General features: G+C 47.6%; 1 non-coding gene and 3 pseudogenes across 1 annotated transcript; 1 reads left to right on the plus strand and 3 right to left on the minus strand.

Annotated features, from left to right (window-relative positions):
* Window positions 1-676: 676 nt before the first annotated feature.
* On the minus strand, window positions 677-3,203 carry LOC149573707 (25S ribosomal RNA; annotated as a pseudogene).
* Window positions 3,204-3,219: 16 nt separating this feature from the next.
* The window catches only part of LOC149573708 (uncharacterized), a 150,121-nt pseudogene continuing 126,438 nt past the window's right edge, over window positions 3,220-26,902 (plus strand).
* Window positions 3,428-3,581, minus strand: LOC149573709 (5.8S ribosomal RNA). The gene has a single exon (XR_016361298.1). It is a non-coding gene; the product is annotated as a 5.8S ribosomal RNA (ribosomal RNA).
* On the minus strand, window positions 3,824-5,605 carry LOC149573710 (18S ribosomal RNA; annotated as a pseudogene).

A 26,902-nucleotide genomic window follows, 5' to 3' on the forward strand; every position in this document is an offset into this window, starting at 1 on the left:
AAAATTTACAAACCCCACCCGCTCGAAATTTGGCACTTGGAAATTACGAAACCCCGCCCGCCCAGAATTTGGACTTGCAAGATTTTTCTGCCCTCACAAAAATTGCAAACCCAACCCACATGGAAATTGCCCTTCCGAAAATCACAAACCCCACCAGCTCGGAATTTGGGACTCGGGAGATTTTTTTCCCCCTCGTGGAAATTTTACAAAACCCCAGTCGCCCGAAATTTGGCACTTGGGAGATTTTTCTGCCCTGGCAAAAATTTCTACAAAACCCCTCCCTCCTGCTAGAAATTTGGCACTCGAGAGATTTTTTCGCCCTGGCAGAAATTGCAAACCCCACCCGCCAGGAATTTAGCACCTGGGAGATTTTTACGCCCTCGCGAAAATTGTAAACCCCACCCGTCGAGAATTTGGCACTTGGGAGATTTTTTCGCCCTCGCAGAAATTTTCACAAAACCCCACCCGCCCAGAATGTAGCACTTGGGAGATTTTTCTGCCCCGGCAGAAATTGCAAAACCCCACCCGCCGGGAATTTGGCACCTGAGAGATTGTTACGAGCTCACAAGAAAAAACCTTGCAAACCCCACCCCCACCTAGAATTTGGTACTTGGGAGATTTTCTCGCCCTCACGCAAATTACAAACCCCACCCACCTCAGAGTCAAAAAAGGTTTTATGAATCAAGGCAATAGAGGGCTGAATCTTAGTGGATCGTGGCAGCAAGGCCACTCTGCCACTTACAATACCCCATCACTTATTTAAGTCATCTACAAAAGATTCTTCTCACCGATCGCATGAAATTAATATCCAAGGTTGCTCCAACGGGCTAGTGTGTTGATCGGAGATGGCCAATGACACAGGCCCCTGGGAGTGCAAGAGCACCCCTACTGCGGGTCGCGATGCAGCTGGAGAGAGATATGCGCTGCATCTAGCATGGATTCTAACTTAGAGGCATTCAACCATAATCCGACACACGATAGCTTCACGCCACTGGCTTTTCAACCAAGTGCAATGACCAAATATGTGAACCAATGGTTCCTCTCATACTAAGTTGAATTACTATCATGGCGCGGATCATCAGTAGGGTAAAACTAACCTGTCTCATGATGGTCTAAACCCAGCTCACGTTCCCTATTGGTGGGTGAACAATCCAACACTTGGTGAATTTTTCTTCACAATGATAGGAAGAGCCAACATCGAAGGATCAAAAAGCAACGTCGTTATGAACGCTTGGCTGCCACAAGCCAATTATCCCTGTGGTAACTTTTTTGACACCTCTAGCTTCAAATTCTAAAAGTCTAAAGGATCGATAGGCCATGCTTTCACGGTTTGTATTTGTACTAAAAATCAAAATCAAATGAGCTTTTACCCTTTTGCTCCACACGAGATTTCTGTTCTTGTTGAGCTCATCTTAGGACACCTACGTTATCTTTTAACATATGTGCCGCCCCAGCCAAACTCCCCACCTGAAAATGTCTTTCACCCAGATCGGCGCACCTAGATGCACCTTAAGGCCAAAAATAGGGGCATTGCCCCGTCTCTGCCTCATGGAATAAGTAAAATAACGTTAAAAGTAGTGGTATTTCACTTGCACCCGATTCCCTTGCGATGATCGTGCAAAGTGCACCCTTGAAACAGGGTTTCCCCATCTCTTAGGATCGACTAACCCATGTCCAAGTGCTATTCACATGGAACCTTTCCCCACTTCATTCTTCAAAGTTCTCATTTGAATATTTGCTACTACCACCAAGATCTGCACCAGGGGCCGATCCACCCAGGCTCACGCCCAAGGTTTCACAACAACCCCTGCATTCTCCTACTCATCGGAGCTTAGCACTTGCCCTGATGGCTGAGTATAGGTTGTGCGCTTCAGCACCATCCATTTTCGGGGCTAGTTGATTCGGCAGGTGAGTTGTTACATAGTCCTTAGCAGATTTCGACTTCCATGACCACCGTCCTACTATCTTAATCAACCAACACCCTTTGTGGGATCTGGGTTAGTGCTCAATTTGGCACCGTAACTCGGCTTTGGGTTCATCCCACATCACCAGTTCTACTTACCAAAAATGGCCCACTTGGAGCTCGTGATTCTGTGGTGCGGCTCAACAAAGCAACTGTGCTGAGTTACCTATTTAAAGTTTGAGAATAGGTTGAGGGCATTATGCCCCTGATGCCTCTAATCATTTGCTTTACCCGATAAAACTCGCACGTGAGCTCCAGCTATCCTGAGGGAAACTTCGGAGGAAACCAACTACTAGATAGTTCGATTAGTCTTTCGCCCCTATACCCAAGTCAGACGAATGATTTGCACGTCAGTATCGCTGCGGGCCTCCACCAAAGTTTCCTCTGGCTTCACCCTACTTAGGCATAGTTCACCATCTTTCGGGTCCCAACAGGTGTGCTCGCACTCGAACCCTTCACAGAATATCAGATTCGGTTGGCGGTGCACCCCCCAAGAGCGGATCTTGCCAGTTAGCTTCCTTGCACCTCACGGGTTTTCCCAACCTGCCAACTCGCACACATGTTAGACTCCTTGGTCCATGTTTCAAGACGAGTCAGATGGAAAGCCCGCTGGCCAGTGCCACGAGCGCACAGGTGCCCGAGAGCCCTCCGTAAAGGCGTGTACTTTGCTCCTCAACCACTGCGATGAATGTATTTGTGCGGCCAAGAAGGTCGCGCTTGTGTCACCATGACAGCCCGCGCTGGCACGTCCCCCAAACCGAGCGGCGAACCGGCTCACACTATTCCACATTTGACCGGGGTACATCGCTGGCCTCCATTTGCTTCCCTCCTAGAAATTTCAAGCACTCTTTAACTCTCTTTTCAAAGTCCTTTTCATCTTTCCCTCGCGGTACTTATTCACTATCGGTCTCTCACCCGTATTTAGCCTTGGATGGAATTTACCACCCGATTAGCGTTGCATTCCCAAACAACCCGACTCGCTGATAGTGCCTCGTGGTGCGATAGGGTTCAGGCTCGACGGGGCTCTCACCCTCTCTGGTGCCCCCTTCCAGGGGACTTGGGCCTGGTCTGTCATCGAGGATGCTTCTACAGACTACAATTCGATAGGTGCGACCGTCGATTTTCATGCTGGGCTATTCTCAGTTCGCTCGCCGTTACAAGGGGAATCCTGGTAAGTTTATTTTCCTCTACTTATTGATATGCTTAAACTCGACGGGTACTAACGCCTGACTTGGGGACGCGATAGAGATGCAGCAATGCCCACACTGCGGTGGGCCGCTGAGCCCAGAATAAAGTTCCTCGCGAGGACTCATTCAATCGGCGCAAACCAACGCCGGCCTTTGCGAGCCACTGCTCGTTGCGACGGATCAATAGACCTTGTGCTCATTTCATCCGACCGCGCACCACTTGCGGATGCAGACAACCATCTTCACTCCTTGCTAGGGAGGTAAAAATTTTGTAGTGTGACGCCCAAGCAGACGTGCCCTTGGCCGAGGCCTTGGGCGCAACTTGCGTTCAAAGACTTGATGATTCACGGGATTTTGCAATTCGCACTAAGTATCACATTTTTGTACATTCTTCATCATGGTAAGAGCGAAGATATCCATTGCCGAGAGTCATGATTTTGATTTTCTTTTGTCTTTCGGTGACCCAAGCGCACAAGGCGCTGGCTCGCGCTTCATTCTTTGGATTTCTAAGGTGCGCGATGCACCCGTGTGTTGGGTGGTTGACACATCCCAAACCCTGAGCACCCAATGGGTGTGATGAGGAATGTTGTGGTGTGTCCCTACCCCATCACCTCACAAAGGTGGGAGGCAACGCATGGGAGAGCCGTGTCAGCGGATGGGGCCCCTGCCCCGTAAATCATGCGAGTGCACCCATCCTAAACACAGAACGCTCCAAGCGACGAGTCAACACACTTTGCCGATAGGAACCTCCATTGTCGCCGTGATCCAAACACTTCACCAGATCATTCAATTGGTAGGAGTGACGGGTAGTGTGTACAAAGGGCAGGGACATAGTCAATGCGAGCTGATGACTCACGCTTACTAGGAATTCCTCGTTGAAGATCAATAATTGCAATGGTTTATCCCCATCATGATGCAATTTGGCAAGATTTCCCAAACCTTTCAGGCCAGGGAGATAAACTCATTGGTTGCATCAGTGTAGCGTGCGTGTGGCCCAGAACATCTAAGGGCATCACAGACCTGTTATTGCCTCAAACTTCCATGGCCTAGGAGGCCATAGTCCCTCTAAGAAGCTGGCCGCAAAGGGGAACCTCTGCGTAGCTAGTTAGCAGGCTAAGGTCTCATTCATTAATAGAATTAACCAGACAAATCACTCCACCAACTAAGAATGGCCATGCACCACCACCCATAGAATCAAGAAAGAGCTCTCAATCTGTCAATCCTTACTATGTCTAGACCTGGTAAGTTTCCCCGTGTTGAGTCAAATTAAGCCACAGGCTCCACTCCTAGTGGTGCCCTTCTATCAATTCCTTTAAGTTTTAGCCTTGCAACCATACTCCCCCCAGAACCCAAACACTCTGATTTCTCAGAAGGTGCTGGCGGAGTCCTTAGAGCAACATCCGTCGATCCCTGGTCGACATCGTTTATGGTTGAGACTAGGACGGTATCTGAACGTCTTTGAGCCCCCAAATTTCATTCTTGATTAATGAAAACATCCTTGGCAAATGCTTTCACAGTGGTTCGTCTTCCATAAATCCAAGAATTTCACCTCTATGATTGAAATATGAATGCCCCTGACAGTCCCTATTAATCATTACTCCGGTCTTGAAGGCCAACAGAACAGGACCAGACTCCTATCGCATTATTGCATGCTAATGTATTTAGAGCGTAGGCTTGCTTTGAGCACTCTAATTTTTTCAAAGTAATGGCACCAAAACTGTGACCCAGCCAATTAAGGTCAGGAACACACTGCCGGCAGAAGGGACGTGAGGGCCAGTGCACACCCAAAAGGCGGACCGACCGTGACGACCCAAGGTCCAACTACGATCTTTTTAACTGCAACAACTTAAATATACGCTATTGGAGCTAGAATTACCGTGGGTGCTGGAACCAGACTTTCCCTCCAATGGATCCTTGTTAAGGGATTTAAATTGTACTCATTCCAATTACCAGACTCGATGAGCCCAGTATTGTTATTTATTGTCACTACCTCCCCATGTCAGGATTCGGTAATTTGCGCGCCTGCTGCCTTCCTTGGATGTGGTAGACGTTTCTCAGGCTCCCTCTCCAAAATTGAACCCTAATTCTCTGTCAAATGTCACCACCATGGTAGGCCTCTATCCTACCATTGAAAGTTGATAGGGCAGAAATTTGAATGAAGCGTCGCCAGCACAAAGGCCGTGCGAACCGTCGAGTTATCATGAATCACCAAAATAGAGGGCGAGCCTGCGCCGACCTTTTATCTAATAAATGCATCCCTTCCGAGAGTCAATATTTGGTGCACATATTAGCTCTAGAATTACCACGGTTATCTGAGTAGCAAAGTACCATCACAAAAACTATAACTGATTTAATGAGCCATCCGCAGTTTCACAGTCTGAAATAGTTCATACTTAGACATGCATGGCTTAATCTTTGAGACAAGCATATGACTACTGGCAGGATCGACTAGGTAGCTTCTAACAATGAAGGGGACCCCCAAGACCTGCTACCACCAAGGGATGCCCGCCGCGATGGGAAATCAAATTTTGCATTCGCTCCGTCATGCATCCAAACATAATTTGCCGCACAAGCAACAAGAATGATGTTCACAGCACATGCAGGACTCACAACGCTCAAAGATTTTACAAAAGAGGAAAGTGTCCCATCGTCGACCGGAGAGGGCTGAACAGGGAGCCTTGGTTCACAAGCACCTGGGAAGAACATCCTGTATGGAACCCTTTACCCTCAAACTTGTTGTCGCCACTACTTAGAAAGAAGCCTCGAGTCTATACGAGATGCACCGCGCACGTAGCCACCTCAATTGTAAGGCCACTTAGAGACATCCATTTCCTAGGCATATGCCTCCTACACGCCTATTAAGGTGCACCCGCACAGACAAAATCCTTCTCGATCGCAACAAACATTTTCCCACGACGAAGAGTTGGTTGCCGAAGTGCCAATGGAGACCGTCATGCTGAAGGGTGAAGCGTCGTGCGAGTCAAAAACATGGCTAGTTATGGGATTGGCAGGGGCATCACTATGCACGCGACCACCTCAATTATAAGGCCGCTCAAGGGCATCGTGTATAACACCCCCTCCGCACATTTATAGGTGATGAGAGCTCGCCCGTATACACGGACATGTCTAACCTCTATCAAATTTCTCCTTTCCCAGCACAGCCTCGCTAACTGTTCCCCATGACACGTGATCTGCCAGCGTAGGTACAAAAAAGTTCCTATGAGTGAACACTCACACTAGCATTGTCGGACAAGCTTAAATCTCATGCACATGCACATACTGAAGAACTGCACTGTGAGGGAACCCACCTGTGAGCACCCACATCTCGAAAAAAAGCATTCGTGTGATTTCTTCCCCTAGACAGACACGTTGGGCCTGCACTTGTCAGAGCATTGCAAAGATGAGTGCTCTAGTTTGCAGGAGCTTGAGAAGAACATCTCATACGAAACCTGTTCCCCCAAAATGCTCAAATCACAAATGCTCATAGCAGAGTCGTAATGCAAAGATGTACACCATGCACGCGACCGAGTAAGGACACTCAGAGACACCCATTTCCCAAGCATATGCCCGCTACACGCTTTTTGGTGCACCCCTTACAAATAGCCATACTTCGACAAGCCCTCCCAAAATTTTGCATTTGAAGAGAGATGAAACACCTTGGGCTTTTTGTCCACACAATGCAAACACCGAATGCTCTCTTTAGGGGGGAGCTGAAGAAGAGTATCTCCCGCTGAACCCATGAGCCGCAGCCATTTAGATCACACAGGGTAGGACAGGACATGGACCATAAAGGCTGTCACAACAGTGCCATGCACTTCTATAGGATGAGACAGTGAAGAGGCGAGCACGCACCGAGAACGCACTAGAGAATAAATTATGCGGCAACCAAACCTTTCACCGGCCCCCCTCTCAATCCCAAGGCTCTACCAATCAGAAAAAATTTAGGGTGGAGAGTGGACCCTTGATGAAATTAGGGACGTCGAGCAATGCACCTATACAACCATCTCTTTCCTTCTTACCGTCTGAGAAGGATAAAAATGCAATGATAGAACGTGCCAATGAGACGAAGCCCTTGGCTAAAAGATACAACTCCATGCACACTCAGCAACAAGTGCATCTTAGAATTGAACACCAAATGTGCAGTGTGTTGCAAGCCATGCAGACACCTACATATAGTTTATATCCAACAAAACAAAGTGACAAGTACTTCCCACCAGCTCTGCCATTGCGATTACCAAATGGGATATACTCACCACCACAGATTAATGACCATCATTACCATCTCGGAATAGATACAAGCATATCAAGCTTCATGCGATCAACTGGATGAATTTCACCTTGAAGGGGCCCAATCCAAAAGTTTTGAAGGTCACCTCTTGGAACTCTCAAGAACAAGGCCCATCTTACATGCAAACTCTGCTACTGTGCAAACACAGGTTGCAATTAAAGAGAAATTGCAAGGCCGTCATAATGGCCTGAGACCAATGCTCTGACTAAGTCAATTTTCTCTTGCAATCACCATGCCGTCGTTCACAGAGAGATCTCCCCATTCACTTGTGATGCGACGCACAATCCAAGTGCTAGACATGAGCTCTCCCTTGAAAGGCCACTTTCCAAGGCATCCCCCGATGACACATTGGAACGACAACCACTGTCAAACCATTCCCAATGTTGTGTCGGTCAAGTTGGCACAGAGGCGACCTTGGGGAGCTCTCGCGTAGCAATCGGGATGTGCTTTCATACCCATCTCTCACAAAGACCAATGTTAGCTGTGAACAAATTTGGAATCCAAGGGCTCGCATCCATCGATATCGTCAGAACTGGGTCTATATACAAAGGCCACGGAGAGGTTCTGAGAAGAGAAGCCCCCCCTACTCGCTCGCACAAACATCCCAAATTCTAGACACAAGCTCCCGCCCTTAGCATTGCTCTCCAGATCACCGCAATGACACATTCGATCAACTTCAAAATCACAGAATAAACGTGCTGTAGAATGGCAACCGCTGCCAAGTCTCTTCCGTAATTGCGTCGATCGAGTGATCGAAGAAGGTGATTTTAAGAGAGGGTCCAAGCGTAGGCATTCATTGGGGGATTCATGCCGATGGCATAAATTTATTCAATACCCGAGCAACACTGGACGGAGGTGCTAAATGAGGGCTCCCATTTTAGATCAAGTTCTAAAATCACCAAGTAGACGCGGTGAGGGCTGGCAACCGCTGCCAAACCTTTTTTTGAAATTGCGCCAACTGAGTGACAAGAAAACATGATCTAAAGGAGAGTCTAGGTATAGCACCCATGAGGGTGGGCTTCATGCCCCTCTAATTGATTCAACGTCGACGTCCACCATTTCAAAATCCGACATATACATCCGCCCTGACAGCGGCGTTGAATCAATGAGGGGGGCACGGGAGAGGCTCATAGAAACCACCTCTCCCATTGTAGCCATGATAGGCATGCAAGAAATTTTGCTACAACACCAAGCACCCACCTCATGGCTAGAGACAAGCGCTCGCCATTAGATCAACTTCAAAATTGCAGAACAGACGCAGTGTATAATGGCAACCGCTGCCAAGTCTCTTCCGTAATTGCATCGGTCGAGTGATTGAAGAAGGTGATCTAAGAGAGGGTCCAAGCATTAGGCATTCATTGGGGGATTTGCGCCGATGGCATAAATTTATGCAATACCCGAGCAACACCAAATGGAGGTGCTAGACGAGGGCTCCCGTTTTAGATTGAGCTTTAAAATCACCAAGTAGACGCGGTGAGGGCTGGCAACCGTTGTCAAACCTTTTTCCAAAATTGCACCAGCTAAGTGACAAGAAAACATGATCTAAAGGAGAGTCCAGGAATAGCACCCTCGAGGGTGGGCTTCATGCCCCTCTAATTGATTCAACGTCGGCATCCACCATTTCAAAATCTGACATATCCATCTGCCCTAACAGTGGCATTGAATCAATGAGGGGGGCACGAGAGAGGCTCACAGCAACCACCTCTCCCATTGTAGCCACGATAGGCACGCAAAAAATTTTTCTAGAGCGCCAAGCACCCACCTCATGGGTATAGACAAGGGCTCGCCATTAGGATCAACTTCAAAATTGCAGAACAAATGCGGTGTAGAATGGCAACCACTGCCAAGTCTCCTCCATAATTGCGTCAGTCGAGTGATCGAAGAAGGTGATATAAGAGAGGGTTCAAGCGTAGGCCTTCATTGGGGGGTTCACGCTGATGGCATAAATTTATGCAATACCCGAGCAACACCGGATGGAGGTGCTAGACGAGGGCTCCCATTTTAGATCAAGTTTTAAAATCAACAAGTAGACGCGGTGGGGGCTGGCAACCGCTGCGAAACCTTTTTCCGAAATTGCCACAACTGAGTGACAAGAAAACATGATCTAAAGGAGAGTCCAAGAATAGCACCCTCGAGGGTGGGCTTCATGCCCCTCTAATTGATTCAACGTCGGCGTCCACCGTTTCAAAATCTGACATATCCATCTGCCCTGACAGCGGTGTTAAATCAATGAGGGGGGCACGGGAGAGGCTTGCGAAAACCACCTCTCCTATTGTAGCTATGATAGGCACACAAAAAATTTTGCTAGAGCGCCAAGCACCCACCTCATGGCTAGAGACAAGGGCTCGCCATTAGATGAACTTCAAAATCATAGAACAGACACAGTGTAGAATGGCAACCGCTGCCAAGTCTCTTCCGTAGTTACGTCGGTCGAGTGATCTAAGAAGGTGATCTAAGAGAGGGTCCAAGCGTAGGCATTTGTTGGGGGATTTGCGCTGATGGCATAAATTTATGCAATACCCAAGCAACACCGGACAGAGGTGCTAGACGAGGGCTCCCATTTTAGATCGAGTTTTAAAATCACCAAGTAGACGCGGTGAGGGCTGGCAACCACTGCCAAACCTTTTTTTGAAATTGTGCCAGCTGAGTGACAAGAAAACATGATCTAAAGGAGAGTCAAGGAATAGCACATCGAGGGTGGGCTTCATGCCCCTATAATTGATTCAACTTCAGCGTCCATCATTTCAAAATCTGACATATCCATCCACCTTGACACTGGCATTGAATCAATGAGAGGGGCACGGGAGAGGCTCGCGGCAACAACCTCTCCTATATAAGCTATTAGTGCAAGGCTCGCTCTCCATTAGAAATTCACGAACACACTGAAAAATTCCTTAAAAATCCAAATCCTTGAAAATTTTGACCAAACAGCCATTCACGACCCAATTTTTTATGAGGTCGGCAGAGGAGCAAAAGATTGTCATGGAGCCACTTTTTTGTGAGTTCATGGAGCCAAGGGACTGAAATGGTCATCGAGCTCATTTGATCAACTGGATGAATTTCACCTTGAAGGGCACCCAATCCAAAAGTTTTGGAGGTCATCTCCTCGAACTCTCAAGAACAAGGCCCATCTTACATGCAAATTCTGCTACTGCGCAAACATATGTTGCAATTAAAGAGAAATTGCGAGGCCGTCACAATGGCCCGACGCCAATGCTCCAACTAAGTCAATTTTCTCTTGCAATCACCATGCTGCCATTTATAGAGAGATCTCCCCATTCACTTGTGACATGACGCACAATCCAAGTGCTAGACACGAGCTTGCCCTTGAAAGAAAGACCACTTTCCAAGACATCCCCCGATGACACATTGGAATGAAAACCACTGTCGAACCATTCCCAATGTTGTGCCGATCGAGTTGGCATAGAGGCAACCTTAGGGAGCTCTCGCGTAGCAATCAGGATGTGCTTTCGTGCCCATCTCTCACAAAAAGCAATGTTAGTTGTGAATAAATTTGGAATCCAAGGGCTCGCATCCATCGATATCGTCGCCACTAGGTCTATATACAAAGGCCACGGAGAGGTTCCGATAAGAGAAGCTCCCCTGCTCGCTCGCACAAACATCCCAAATTCTAGACACAACCTCCCACCCTTAGAGCATCGCTCTCCAGATCATCGTAATGAGACATTGGAATGACAACCGCGCTCGAACAACTCCCAAAATTGTGGCAATGGAGTGAGAAAGAAGAGAAACTTTGGGGAGCCGCGCATAGCAAACGGGCTGCTGTTGCTTCATTCCACTCTTATATAGATCCGACGTCATTGATTTCATTTGGAATTTGAGGCTGCATTCATCCTTGCTAACACAAGCAATGGCTCTTCTAATCGAATGACCACGGGGAGCTTCCGATAACATAGGTTCCCTTGTCACTCGTTATGCGCAGCCCAACTGCTAGACGATGGCTCGGCCTTCAGATTGCTACCCAGGCAACCACCACAACGGCACCATTGGAATGACAATCGCTGCCGAACCATTCTAAAAATTTTGTGCCAAAGAAGTTGTTGCATAAAGAATGACTCTGGGGAGAGAGCCCTCGCATAGCAAAATCAAGATGGCTTCACGACCCTGCTAATAGCAATGATGCTGGTGCCAGTATTCCAAATCCGAATAACATGTCTTTCACGAACACCAGCACTGATTCTATTGGGGGACGGTCACCGAGAGCTTTTTTTATCAAAGCTCCCATTGTAGCCATGATAGGCACACAAAAAATTGCTAGAGCCCCAAGCACCCCACCTCATGGCTAGACAAGGGCTCGCGATTAGATCAACTTTGAAATCGCTGAACAGACGCATTGTGGAATGGCAACCGCTGCCAAGCCTCTTTCGTAATTGCGTCGGTTGAGTGATCAAAGAAGGTGATCTAAGAGAGAGTCTAAGGCTAGGGATTCGTTGGGGGATTCATGCCGATAGAAAAAATTTATGCAATACCCAAGCAACACCAGACAGAGGTGCTAGACGAGGGCTCCCATTTTAGATCAGGTTTTAAAATCTGACATATCCATCCGCCCTGACACCGGCATTGAATCAATGAGGGGGGCACGAGAGAGGCTCACGGAAACCACCTCTCCCATTGTTGCTATGATAGGCATGCTAAAAATTGCTAGAGCCCCAAGCACCCACGTCATGGCTAGACAAGGGCTTGCCATTAGATCAACTTCGAAATCGTGGAACAGATGCACTATAGAATGGCAACCGTTGCCAAGTCTCTTCCATAATTGCGTCGATCGAGTGATCGAAGAAGGTGATCTAAGAGAGGGTCCAAGGGTAGGACATTCGTTGGGGGATTTGCGCTGATAGCAAAAATTTATGCAATACACGAGCAACACCGAACGGAGGTGCTAGACGAGGGCTCCCATTTTAGATCAAGTCTTAAAATCACCAAGTATACGCAGTGAGGGCTGGCAATCGCTGCCAAACCTTTTTCCGAAATTGCGCCAGCTAAGTGACAAGAAAACATGATCTAAAGGAGAGTCCAGGAATAGCACCCTCGAGGGTGGGCTTCATGCCCCTCTAATTGATTCAACGTCGGCGTCCATCATTTCAAAATCTGACATATCCATCTGCCCTAATAGCGGCGTTGAATCAATGAGGGGGGCACGGGAGAGGCTCGCGGCAACAACCTCTCCCATTGTAGCCATGATAGGCACGCAAAATTTTTTTTGCTAGAGTGCCAAGCACCCACCTCATGGCTATAGACAATGGCTCGCCATTAGATCAACTTCGAAATCGCAGAACAGAGGCGGTGTAGAATGGCAACCGCTGCCAAGTCTCTTCCGTAATTGCGTCAGACTAGTGATCGAAGAAGGTAATCTAAGAGAGGGTCCAAGTGTACACATTCATTGGGGGAATTCATGTCGATGGCAAAAATTTATGCAATACCTGAGCAACACCGGACGGAGGTGCTAGATGAGGGCTCCCATTTTAGATCAAGTCTTAAAATCACCAAGTAGACGCGGTGAGGGCTAGCTACCACTGCCAAACCTTTTTCTGAAATTGCGCCAGCTGAGTCACAAGAAAACATGATCTAAAGGAGAGTCCAGGAATAGCACCCTCGAGGGTGGGCTTTATGCCCCTCTAATTGATTCAACGTCGGCGTCCACCGTTTCAAAATCTGACATATCCATCCGCCCTGATAGCGGTGTTGAATCAATGAGGGGGGCACGGGAGAGGCTCGCGGCAACCACCTCTCCAATTATAGCCATGATAGGCACGCAAATTTTTTTTTGCTAGAGCGCCAAGCACGCACAATCGACTTTGTTAGAGTACTTGGTGGGGTGACTTGATGAACGGACTCAAAGATTCAACTTGCTGAGAGTACTTGGTGGCTCGAGTTGATGAGCAGACTTAAAGAGTCCACTTGGTGAGAGTACTTGGTAGGGTGAACTGATGAACGGACTTAAAGAGTCGACTTGGTGGGAGTACTTTGTGGGGTGACTTAATGAAGGGACATAAAGAGTCAACTTGGTGAGAGTACTTGTTCTGGTGACTTGATGAACGGACTTAAACAATCGACCTGGTGGGGTGACTTGATGAAAGGACTTAAAGAGTCGACTTGGTGAGAGTACTTGGTGGGGTGACTTGATGAACGCACTTGAACAATCAACTTGGTTAGAGTACTTGGTGGGGTGACTTGATGAATGGACTCAAAGAGTCGAGTTGGTGAGAGTACTTGGTGGCTCGACTTGATGAGAAGATTTAAAGAGTCAACTTGGTGAGAGTACTTGGCGGGGTGAACTAATGAATGGAATTTAAGAGTTGACTTACTGGGAGTACTTGGTGGGCCGACCTGGTGGGGTGACTTGATGAACAGACTTAAAGAGTCAACTTGGTTAGAGTACTTTTTCTGGTGACTTGATGAACGGACTTCAAGAGTCGACTTGGTGGGGTGACTTGATGAAAGGACTTAAAGAGTCAACTTGGTGAGAGTACTTGGTGGGGCGACTTGATGAATGGACTTAAAGGGTCGACTTGGCGGGGTGACTTGATCAATGCACTTGAAGGGTCGAGTTGGTGGGGTGACTTGATGAACAGACCTAAAGAGTTGATTAGGTGAGAGTACTTGGTGGGGTGACTTGATGAACAGAGTTAAAGAGTCGACTTGGTGAGAGTACTTGGTCGGGTGACTTGATGAACGCACTTGAAGAATCGACTTGGTTAGAGTACTTGGTGGGGTGACTTGATGAATGAACTTAAAGAGTCAACTTGGTGGGCCAACCTGGCAGGGTGACTTGATGAACGAACTTAGAGAGTTGACTTAGTGAGAGTACTTGGTGACTTGGTGGGCCGACCTGGGCGGGTGACTTGATGAACAAACCTAAAGAGTCGACATGGTCAGAGTACTCGGTGGGCCGACCTGGTGGGGTGACTTGGTGAGCAAACTTAAAGAGTCAACTTGGTGAGAGTACTTGGTGGGCTGACCTTGCAGGGTGACTTGATGAACAAACTTAAAGAGTCGACTTGGTGGGCCGACTTGGCAGAGTGACTTCATGAATGAACTTAAAGAGTCCACTTGGTGGGTCGACCTAGCGGGGTGACTTGATGAATAAACTTAAAGAGTCGACTTGGTGGGGTGACTTGATGAATGCACTTGAAGGGTAACCTTTGTGGGGTGACTCTATGAACAGACCTAAAGAGTTGACTTGGTGAGAGCACTTGGTGGGGTGACTTGATGAACAGACTCAAAGAGTCAACTTGGTGAGAGTACTTGGTGGCTCGACTTGATGAGCACACTTGAAGAATCGACTTGGTTAGAGTACTTGGTGGGGTGACTTGATGAACGGACTCAAAGAGTCAATTTGCTAAGAGTACTTGGTGGCTTGACTTGATGAGCAGACTTAAAGAGTCCACTTGGTGAGAGTACTTAGCGAGGTGAACTGATGAACGGGCTTAAAGAATCGACTTGGTGGGAGTACTTGGTTGGCCGAACTGGAGGGGTGACTTGATGAACGGACATAAGGAGTCGACTTGGTGAGAGTACTTGTACTAGTTCAGGGGACATGATGAACAGACTTAAAGAGTCGACTTGGTGGGGTGACTTGATGAAAGGACTTAAAGAGTCGACTTGGTGGGGTGACTTGATGAAAGGACTTAAAGAGTTGACTTGGTGAGAGTACTTGGTGGGGCGACTTGATGAACAGACTTAAAGGGTTGACTTGGTTAGATTACTTGTTCTGGTGACTTGATGAACGGACTTCAAGAGTCAACTTGGTGGGGTGACTTGATGAAAGGACTTAAAGAGTCGACTTGGTGAGAGTACTTGGTGGGGCGACTTGATGAACGGACTTAAAGGGTCGACTTGGTTAGAGTACTTGTTCTAGTGACTTGATGAATAGACTTGAAGAGTCGACTTGGTGGGGTGACTTGATGAAAGGACTTAAAGAGTCGACTTGGTGAGAGTACTTCGTGGGGCGACTTGATGAATAGACTTAAAGGGTCGACTTGGCGGGGTGACTTGATGAACAAACCTAAAGAGTTGACTTGGTGAGAGTACATGGCGGGGTGAACTGATGAACAGACTTAAAGAGTCGACTTGGTGGGCTGACCTGGTGGGGTGACTTGATAAACAGACTTATAGAGTCAACTTGGTGAGAGTACTTGTTCTAGTGACTTGATGAACAGACTTAAAGAGTCAGCTTGGTGGGGTGACTTGATGAAAGGACTTAAAGAGTCGACTTGGTGGGGTGACTTGATGAACGAACTTAAAGGGTCGACTTTGCGGGGTGACTTGATGAACGAACCTAAAGAGTTGACCAGGTGAGAGTACTCGGTGGGGTGACCTGATGAACAAACTTAGAGAGTCGACTTGGTGGGAGTACCTGGTGGGGTGAATTGCTGAACGGACTTAAAGAGTCGACTTGGTGGGAGTACTTGGTTGGGTGACTTGACAAACAAACTTCAAGGGTCGACTTGGCAAGGTGACTTGATGAACGATCCTAAAGAGTTGACTTGGTGGGAGTACTTGGTGTGGTGAATTGATGAATAGACTTAAAGATTCGAATTGGTGAGAGTACTTGGTGGGGTGACTTGATGAACGCACTTGAAGAGTCAACTTGGTGGGGTGACTTTATGAACGGACCTAAAGAGTTGACCTGGTGAGAGTACTTGGTGGGGTGACTTGATGAACATAGTTAAAGAGTCAACTTGGTGAGAGTACTTCGTTGGGTGACTTGATGAATGCACTTGAAGAATCAACTAGGTTAGAGTACTTGGTGGGGTGACTTGATGAACGAACTTAAATATTTGACTTGGTGGGCTAACTTGGCGGGGTCACTTGATGAACAAACTTAGAGAGTCGACATGGTGAGAGTACTTGGTGACTTGGTGGGCCGACCTGGCCAGGTGACTTGATGAACAAACTTAAAGAGTCGACTTGGTGAGAGTACTCAGTGGGTTGACCTAGTCACGTGGTTCGAACTAGCGGGGTGACTTGGTGAGAGTACTTGGTGGGCTAACCTGGCAGGGTGACTCCATGAACGAACTTAGAGAGTCAACTTTGTGAGAGTACTTGGTGGGTTGAACTGGCGCGGTGACTTGATGAATGAACTTAAAGAGTCGACCTGGTGAGAGAACTTGGTGGGCCGAGCTGGCAGGGTGAATTGATGAATGAACCTAAAGAGTCGACTTTATGAGAGTACTTGGTGGGCTGACCTAGCGGGGTGACTTGATGACCGAACTTAAAGGGTCGACTTGGTGAGAGTACTTGGTGGGCCGACCTGGCGGAGTGACTTGATGAATGAACTTAAAGAGTCAACTTGGTGAGAGTACTTGGTGGGGTGACCTGATGAACAAACCTAAAGATTCGACCTAGTGACAGTACTTGGTGGGCCGACCTGGCGGGGTGACCTGGTGAGCAAACTTAAAGAGTCGACTTGGTGAGAGTAGTTGGTGGGCTGACCTGGCGGGGTGACTTGATGAATGAACTTAAAGAGTCGACTTGGTGGACCAACTTGGCAGAGTGACTTCATGAATGAACTTAAAGAGTCCACTTGGTGGGCCTACCTGGCAGGGTGACTTGATGAATGAACTTAAAGAGTCGACTTGGTGAGAGTAATTTGTGGGCTGACCTGGCAGGGTGACTTGATGAATGAACTTAAAGAGTCGACTTGGTGGGGTGACTTGATGAACACACTTGAAGAGTCGACTTGGTGGGGTGACTCTATGAACGGACTAAAGAGTTGACTTGGTGAGAGTACTTGGTGGGATGACTTGATGAAAGGACTCAAAGAGTCTACTTGGTGAGAGTACTTGGTGGCTCGACTTGATGAGCAAACTTAAAGAGTGAACTTGGTGAGAGTACTTGGCAAGGTGAACTGATGAATAGACTTAAAGAGTCAACTTGGTGGGCTGACCTGGTGGGCTGACTTTATGGATGGACTTAAAGAGTCGACTTGGTTAGAGTACTTGTTCTAGTGACTTGATGAACGGACTTGAAGAGTCGACTTGTTGGGGTGACTTGATGAAAGGACTTAAAGAGTCGACTTGGTGAGAGTACATGGTGGGGCGACTTTATGAACGGACTTAAAGGGTCGACTTGGCAGGGTGACTTGATGAACGGACCTAAAGAGTTGACTTGGTGAGAGTACTTGGCGAGGTGAACTCATGACTGAACTTAAAGGTGGGAGTACTTGGTGGGTCCACCTGGTGGGGTGACTTGATGAATGGACTTATAGAGTCATCTTGGTGAGAGTAGTTGTTCTGGTGACTTGATGAACGGACTTAAAGAGTCAGCTTGGTGGGGTGACTTGATGAAAGGACTTAAAGAGTCGACTTGGTGGGGTGACTTGATGAACAAACTTAAAGGGTCGACTTTGTGGGGTGACTCGATGAACGGACCTAAAGAGTTGACTTGGCGAGAGTACTCGGTGGGGTGACCTGATGAACAGACTTAGAGAGTTGACTTGGTGAGAGTACTTGGTGGTCCGACCTGGTTGGGTGACTTCATGAACTGACTTAAAGAGTTGACTTGGTGGGGTGACTTAATGAACGGACATCAAGGGTCGACTTGGCAAGGTGACTTGATGAATGGTCCTAAAGAGTTGACTTGGTGAGAGTACTTGGTGTGGTGACTTGATGAACAGACTTAAAGAGTCGAATTGGTGAGAGTATTTGGTAGGGTGACTTGATGAACATAGTTAAAGAGTCGACTTGGTGAGAGTACTTGGTCGGGTGACTTGATGAATGCACTTGAAGAATCGACTTGGTTAGAGTACTTGGTTGGCTGACTTGATGAACGAACTTAAAGATTTGACTTGGTGGGCTGACCTGGTGGGGTGACTTGATGAATGAACTTAGAGAGTCAACTTGGTGAGAGTACTTGGTGACTTGGTGTGCCGACCTGGCCGAGTGACTTGATGAACAAACTTAATGAGTCGACTTGGTGAGAGTACTCGGTGGGCTGACCTGGTCATGTGACTTGATGAATGAACTTAAAGAGTCAACTTGGTGTACTAACTTGGCCAGGTGACTTGATGAACGAACTTAAATTGTCGACTTGCTGGGTCGAGCTAGCAGGGTGACTTGGTGGGCTGACCTGGCAGGGTGACTTGATGAACGAACCTAGAGAGTCAACTTTTTGAGAGTACTTGGTGGGTCAAATAGGTAGGGTGACTTGATGAACGAACTTAAATAATTGACCTAGTGAGAGAACTTGGTGGGCCGAGCTGGTGGGGTGAATTAATGAACAAGCCTAAAGAGTCGACTTTGTGAGAGTACTTGGTGGGCCGACCTGGCGGGGTGACTTGATGACCAAACTTAAAGGGTCGACTTGGTGAGAGTACCTGGCAGGCCGACCTAGCAGAGCGACTTGATAAACAAGTCAACTTGGTGAGAGTACTTGGTGGGGTGGCTTGATTAACAAACCTAAAGAGTCGACCTGGTGAGAGTACTTGGTGGGCCGACCTGGCGGGGTGACTTGATGGGCAAACTTAAAGAGTCGACTTGGTGAGAGTACTTGGTGGGGTGACCTAGTAGGGTGACTTGATGAACAAACTTGAAGAGTCAACCTTGTGGGCCAACTTGGTAGAGTGACTTCATGAACGAACTTAAAGAGTCCACTTGGTGGGCTGACCTAGCGAGGTGACTTGATGAACGAACTTAAAGAGTCGACTTGGTGAGAGTAATTTGTGGGCTAACCTGGCAGGGTGACTTGATGAGTGAACTTAAAGAGTCGACTTGGTGGGGTGACTTGATGAATTCACTTGAAGGGTGGACATGGTGGGGTGACTCTATGAACGGACCTAAAGAGTTGACTTGGTGAGAGTACTTGGTGGGGTGACTTGATGAAAGGACTTAAAGATTCAACTTGGTGAGAGTACTTGGTAGGGCGACTTGATGAATGCACTTGAAGAATTGACTTGGTTAGAGTACTTGGTGGGGTGACTTGATGAACGGACTCAAAGAGTCGACTTGGTGAGAGTACTTGGTGGGGTGAACTGATGAACAGCCTTAAAGAGTTGACTTGGTGGGCCGACTTGGTGGGGTGACTTTATGGAAGGACTTAAAGAGTCGACTTGGTTAGAGTACTTGTTCTGGTGACTTGATGAACAGACTTGAAGAGCCGACTTGGTGGGGTGAATCTATGAAAGGACTTAAAGAGTCGACTTGGTGAGAGTACTTGGTGGGGCGACTTGATGAACGGACTTAAAGGGTCGACTTGGCGGGGTGACTTGATGAACGGACCTAAGGAGTTGACTTTGTGAGAGTACTTGGGAGGGTGAACTGATGAATAGACTTAAAGGGTCAACTTGGTGGGCCTACCTAGTGGGGTGACTTGATGAATGGACTTATAGAGTTGACTTTGTGAGAGTAGTTGTTCTGGTGACTTGATGAACGGACTTGAAGAGTCAGCTTGGTGGGGTGACTTGATGAAAGGACTTAAAGAGTCAACTTGGTGGGGTGACTTGATGAACGAACTTAAAGGGTCAACTTTGCAGGGTGACTTGATGAACAAACCTAAAGAGTTAACTTGGCGAGAGTACTCAGTGGGGTGACCTGATGAACAAACTTAGAGAGTCGACTTGCTGAGAGTACTTGGTGGGCCGACCTGGTTGGGTGACTTCGTGAACTGACTTAAAGAGTCGACTTGGTGGGGTGACTTGATGAACGGACTTCAAGGGTCGACTTGGCAAGGTGACTTGATGAATGGTCCTAAAGAGTTGACTTGGTGAGAGTACTTGGTGTGGTGACTTGATGAACAGACTTAAAGAGTCGAATTGGTGAGAGTACTTGGTGGGGCGACATGATGAACATAGTTAAAGAGTCAACTTGGTGAGAGTACTTGGTTGGGTGACTTGATGAATGCACTTGAAGAATCAACTTGGTTAGAGTACTTGGTGGGGTGACTTGATGAATGAACTTAAAGATTTGACTTGGTGGGCCAACTTGGCAGGGTGACTTGATGAACGAACTTAGAGAGTTGACTTGGTGAGAGTACTTGGTGACTTGGTGGGCCGACCTGGCTGGGTGACTTGATGAACAAACTTAACGAGTTGACTTGGTGAGAGTACTCGGTGGGCTGACCTGGTCACGTGACTTGATGAATGAACTTAAAGAGTCGACTTGGTGGGTCAAACTAGCGGGGTGACTTGGTGAGAGTACTTGGTGGGCTGACCTAGCAGGGTGACTTGATGAACGAACTTAGAGAGTCAACTTTGTGAGAGTACTTGGTGGGTGGAACTGGCAGGGTGACTTGATGAACGAACTTAAAGAGTCAACCTGGTGAGAGAACTTAGTGGGCCAAGCTGGAGGGGTGAATTGATGAACGAACCTAAAGACTTGATGAACGAACTTAGAGAGTTGACTTTGTGAGAGTACTTGGTGGGGTGACCTGGCGGGGTGACTTGATGAATGAACTTAAAGAGTCGACCTTGTGGGCTGACTTGGCAGAGTAACTTCATGAACGAACTTAAAGAGTCCACTTGGTGGGCCAACCTGGCGGGGTGACTTGATGAATGAACTTAAAGAGTCAACCTTGTGGGCTGACTTGGTAGAGTGAATTCATGAATGAACTTAAAGAGTCCACTTGGTGGGCTGACCTGGCGGGATGACTTGATGAACAAACTTAAAGAGTCAACTTGGTGACAGTAATTTGTGGGCTGACCTAGCGGGGTGACTTGATGAATGAACTTAAAGAGTCAACTTGGTGGGGTTACTTGATGAATGCACTTGAAGGGTCAACTTGGTGGGGTGACTCTATGAACGGACCTAAAGAGTTGACTTGGTGAGAGTACTTGGTGGGGTGACTTGATGAAAGGACTTAAAGAGTCCACTTGGTGACAGTACTTGGTGGGGCGACTTGATGAATGCACTTGAAGAATCGACTTGGTTAGAGTACTTGGTGGGGCGACTTGATGAACGGACTCAAAGACTTGACTTGGTGAGAGTACTTGGCAGGGTGAACTGATGAACAGACTTAAAGAGTTGACTTGGTGGGCTGACTTGGTGGGGTGACTTTATGGACAGACTTAAATACTCGACTTGGTTAGAGTACTTGTTCTGGTGACTTGATGAATAGACTTGAAGAGTCGACTTGGTGGGGTGACTTGATGAAAGGACTTAAAGAGTCGACTTGGTGAGAGTACTTGGTGGGGCGACTTGATGAATGGACTTAAAGGGTTGACTTGGCGAGGTGACTTGATGAACGAACCTAAGGAGTTGACTTGGTGAGAGTACTTGGCGGGGTGAACTGATGAATGGACTTAAAGAGTCAACTTGGTGGGCTGACCTGGTGGGGTGACTTGATGAACAGACTTATAGAGTCGACTTGGTGAGAGTAGTTGTTATGGTCACTTGATGAACGGACTTGAAGAGTCAGCTTGGTGGGGTGACTTGATGAAAGGACTTAAAGAGTCAACTTGGTGGGGTGACTTGATGAACGAACTTAAAGGGTTGACTTTACGGGGTGACTCGATGAACGAACCTAAAGAGTTGACTTGGAGAGAGTACTCGGTGGGGTGACCTGATGAACAGACTTAGAGAGTCGACTTGGTGAGAATACTTGGTGGGCCGAACGGACTTTAAGGGTCAACTTGGCAAGGTGACTTGATGAACGGTCCTAAAGAGTTGACTTGGTGAGAGTACTTGGTGTGGTGACTTGATGAATAGACTTAAAGAGTCGAATTGGTGAGAGTACTTGGTGGGGTGACTTGATGAACATAGTTAAAGAGTCGACTTGGTGAGAGTACTTGCTCGGGTGACTCGATGAACGTACTTGAAGAATCAACTTGGTTAGAGTACTTGGTGGGGTGACTTGATGAACAAACTTAAAGATTCAACTTGGTGGGTCGACCTGGCGGGGTGACTTGATGAAAAAACTCAAAGAGTCGACTTGGTGAGAGTACTCGATGAGCTGACCTGGTCATGTGACTTGATGAACAAACTTAAAGAGTCAACTTGGTGGGTCAAACTAGCGGGGTGACTTGGTGAGAGTACTTGGTGGGCTGACCTGGCAGGGTGACTTGATGAATGAACTTAGAGAGTCGACTTTGTGAGAGTACTTGGTGGGTCGAACTAGCGGGGTGACTTGATGAACAAACTTAAAGAGTCGACCTGTTGAGAGAACTTGGTGGGCCAAGCTGGCGGGGTGAATTGATGAATGAGCCTAAAGAGTCGACTTTGTGAGAGTACGTGGTGGGCCAACCTAGTCGGGTGACTTGATGACCAAACTTAAAGGGTCAGCTTGGTGAGAGTACTTGGTGGGCCGACCTGGCGGAGCGACTTGATGAACGAACTTAGAGATTCGATTTTGTGAGAGTACTTGGTGGAGTGACTTGATGAACAAACCTAAAGATTCGACCTGGTGAGAGGACTTGGTGGGCCGACTTGGCAGGGTGACTTGATGGGCAAAATTAAAGAGTCGACTTGGTGAGAGTACTTGGTGGGGTGACCTAGCGAGGTGACTTGATGAACGAACTTAAATAGTCGACCTTGTGGGCCAACTTGGCAGAGTGACTTCATGAACAAACTTAAAGAGTCCACTTGGTGGGCCGACCTAGCGAGGTGACTTGATGAACAAACTTAAAGAGTCGACTTGGTGAGAGTAATTTGTGAGCTGACCTGGCGGGGTGGCTTGATGAATGAACTTAAAGAGTCAACTTGGTGGGGTGACTTGATGAACGCACTTGAAGGGTCGACTTGGTGGGGTGACTCTATGAACGGACCTAAAGAGTTGACTTGGTGAGAGTAGTTGGTGGGGTGACTTGATGAAAGGACTTAAAGAGTTGACTTGGTGAGAGTGCTTGGTGGGGCGACATGATGAACGCACTTGAAGAATCAACTTGGTTAGAGTACTTGGTGGGGCAACTTGATGAACAAACTCAAAGAGTCGACTTGGTGAGAGAACTTGGTGGCTCGACTTGATGAGCAGACTTAAAGAGTCAACTTGGTGAGAGTGGGCCTAACGGGGCGAGTTGGTGGGGTGACTTGTCAAGTGGAATTAGAGAGCCAACGTGGTGAGGCAACTCGACGAGTTGGTTCATTGAGATGACATGGTGAGCTGACTTGGCGAGTCGACCTGGCGAGCAAACTTAAAGAGTCAACTTGGCAACGTACTCAAGTTGACTTGGTGAGGTGACTTGGCGAGCGGGCTCAAAGAGTCAACATGGTGAGGTGACTCATTGAGTCAACATGGTGAGGTGACTCATGGTGAGGAGCCATCCTTGAGGCGACTTGGTGGGCCTACTTGATTAGTCAACTTGGTGAGCCGACCTGATGAGCTGACACAGTGAGTGGGCTTAAAGAGGCGATGACTTGGTGGGGTAACTTGGCAAGCCAACTTATCGAGGCGAGATGGTGAGTCAACTTGGTGAGTTGACTTGGTGAGTGCACTTAAAGAGTCAATTTTGTGAGGTGACTCGACGAGTTAGCTCATTGATGCGACTTGGGTGGGCCAACCTCGCGAGCGAACTTAAAGAGGTGACTTGGGTGGGCTGACCTGGTGAGCAAACTTAAAGAGTTGACTTGGAAAAGTACTTGAAAAACTGACTTGGTGAGCTGACATGGTGAGTGGGCTTAGAGAAGCAACTCGGTGGGGCAACTTGGCGAGCACACTTGCTGGGGCAAGGTGGTAAAATGACTAGGTGATTCAACATGGTGAGCTGACTTAGGGAGCTGACTTGGTGAGCGAACTTAAGGGGTCAACTTGGTGAGGCAACCTGAATAGTCAACTTGGTGAGCTGACTTGGGGAGCCAACATGGTGAGCGGTCTTAAAGAAGAGGCAACCTGGTGAGGTGAGATGGTAAGTCATCTTGGTGAGCCGGCTTGACGAGCTGTGAGTGGACTTAAAGAGTCAATTCTTGATTTGGCAAAGACCACATGGTCAGATGACTTGGTGAGCCGACCTGACTAGCAAAATTAGCAAGAAAACTTATAGAATCGACTTTCTGTCCCCAGCCAGGATCGCACACCTGGGTTGACCCAACTTGGGTCACCTGACTCCGTTGCCCCAACCTCGGGCGACCCGACTGGGTCGCCAGAGTGGGTCGACTAGGGGAAAAAAAAAAATCATGGGAGGCCCTGTACAGGGAAAAGCGCTAAATTTTGGGCGTTACAAAAAAAAAAAAACAAGTTACCCGCTTTTGCATCACGCACAAGTTTCAGTTCACGTATTGCCGAGCCGACTCAAGGCGTTACGCCTAGCTAGCCAGATTCAAGGTAGGGTAGCCGAAACGATCCAATTTGAGAATTTTCTTTATAAAAAGAGATCATGATAGGCCCCATAAGGCAAAAAAGAATGAAATTTTGGGAGTTCAAAAAAAAATGTTACCCGGTTTTGGATCGCGCACAGGGCTCGGGTCATGTAGCATGGAGGTGCCCTGGGTGACATGATTCAAGCAAAAAGTCGATGGTGGCATGAGTCGTGCAAAAACATTGGAGGCCATTAAGGCTTGAGGTGCTTCGAGTCAAGGTTGCCGAGGCGGGTCAGGTTGAAAACTTTGGGCGTTAACCAAAAAGAAAAAGTTAACCACTTTTGGATCACGTACACGGCTCGAGGCACTTAGAATCAAGTCGAGCACGGTGACATGAGTCGTGCAAAAAATTTGGAGACGACTCGAGCCGGGGCATCCGAATCTATCCGAGTTCAAAACTTTGGGACTTGACAAAAAAAAGAAAAAAGAAAAAGTTACCCAGTTTTGGATAACGTAAGTGACTCGGGCCACTCAGAATCAAGGTGAGTGTGGTTACATGAGTCGAGTGACAAAAAAAATGGAGGTGGTTAAGGCTCAAGGAAATTCGAGTCGGTGTAGCTGAGTCGATTCAAAAAATTTGGCCGTTAGCCAAAAAATGAGTTAATTGCTTTTGGATCACGTACATGACTTGGGGCGCATAGAATCAAGTCAAGCATGGTGACATGAGTGGTTCAAAAAAATTGCAGGCAATTAAGGCTCGAGGCGATTTGAGTCAGGGTTGCTGACATGATTTGGGTTGAAATCTTTGGGTGTTAACCAAAGAAGGAAGAAGTTAACCGCTTTTGGATCACGTACATGACTCGAGGCACCAAGTCGAGCATGGTGACATGAGTCCTGTGAAAAAATTGGAGGTGGTTAAGGCTTGAGGCGATACGAGTCGGGGTTGCTGACACAATTTGGGTTGAATACTTTGGGCATTAACCCAAAAAAAGAGTTGACCGCATTTGGATCACGCACATGACTCGGTGCACTTAGAATCATGTCGAGCACGGTGACATGAGTCGTGCAAAACAATTGGAGGCAGTTAAGGCTCGACGCGATTCGAGTCGGGGTTCGGGTAGTTGGGGCGATTCGTGTCGGGGTTGCCGACATGGTTCGAGTTGAAAAGTTTGGGCATTAACCCCAAAAAGAAAAAAGTTGACCTCTTTTGGACCATGTACATGACTTGAGGCACTTAGAATCAAGTCGAGCACGGTGACATGGGTTGTGCAAAAAATTTGGAGGTGATTCGAGTCGGGGTAGCCAACTCGATTTGAGTTCAAAACTTTGGGTGTCAACCAAAAAAATAAGTTGACCGATTTTGGATCATGTACATGAGTCGTCTACCCTCGCAAAAATTACAAAACCCGAGGACCCACCTAGAATTTGCAGTTGGAAGATTTTTCTGCCCTCACAAAAATTTACAAACCCCACCCACTCGAAATTTGGACTTGGTAGATTTTTTCGCCCTCGCGAAATTTACAAACCCCACCCGCTCAGAATTTGGCACTTGGAAATTATGAAACCCCGCCCCCCAGAATTTGGACTTTGAAGATTTTTCCACCCTCACAAAAATTGCAAACCCGACCCACATGGAAATTGCAATTGGAAAACTTTTTCGCACTCGCAAAAATCATAAAACCCCACCCGTTGGGAATTCGGCACTTGGGAGATTTTTCCACCCTTCCAAAAATCGCAAACCCCACCAGCTCAGAATTTAGTACTCAGGAGATTTTTTTCCCCCTCGTGGAAATTTTACAAAACCCCACTCACCCGAAATTTGGCACTCGGGATATTTTTCTTCCCTGGCAGAAATTTTTACAAAACCCCCCCCTCCCGCTAGGAATTTGGCACTCGGGAGATTTTTTCGCCCTGGCAGAAATTGCAAACCCCACCCGCCAGGAATTTGGCACCTGGGAGATTTTTACGCCCTCGCAAAAATTGCAAACCCCACCCGCCGGGAATTTGGCACTTGGGAGATTTTTTTGACCTCGCAGAAATTTTCACAAAACCCCACCTGCCCGGAATGTGGCACTTGGGAGATTTTTCCGCCCCAGCAGAAATTGCAAAACCCCACCAATCGGGAATTCGGCACTTGGGAGATTTCTTGGCCCTCGCGAAAATTTTCACAAAACCCCACCCGCTCGAAATTTGGCACCCGGGAGAGTTTTCCCGCCCTCACGAAAAATTGCAAACCCCACCCGCCCGAAATTTGGCACTTGGAAGATTTTTCCCGCAC

This window comes from Cupressus sempervirens, chromosome 2 (genome assembly GCF_028749045.1).
Source record: "Cupressus sempervirens isolate cs-2001-9-10 chromosome 2, ASM2874904v1, whole genome shotgun sequence".
Lineage (NCBI taxonomy): Eukaryota > Viridiplantae > Streptophyta > Pinopsida > Cupressales > Cupressaceae > Cupressus > Cupressus sempervirens.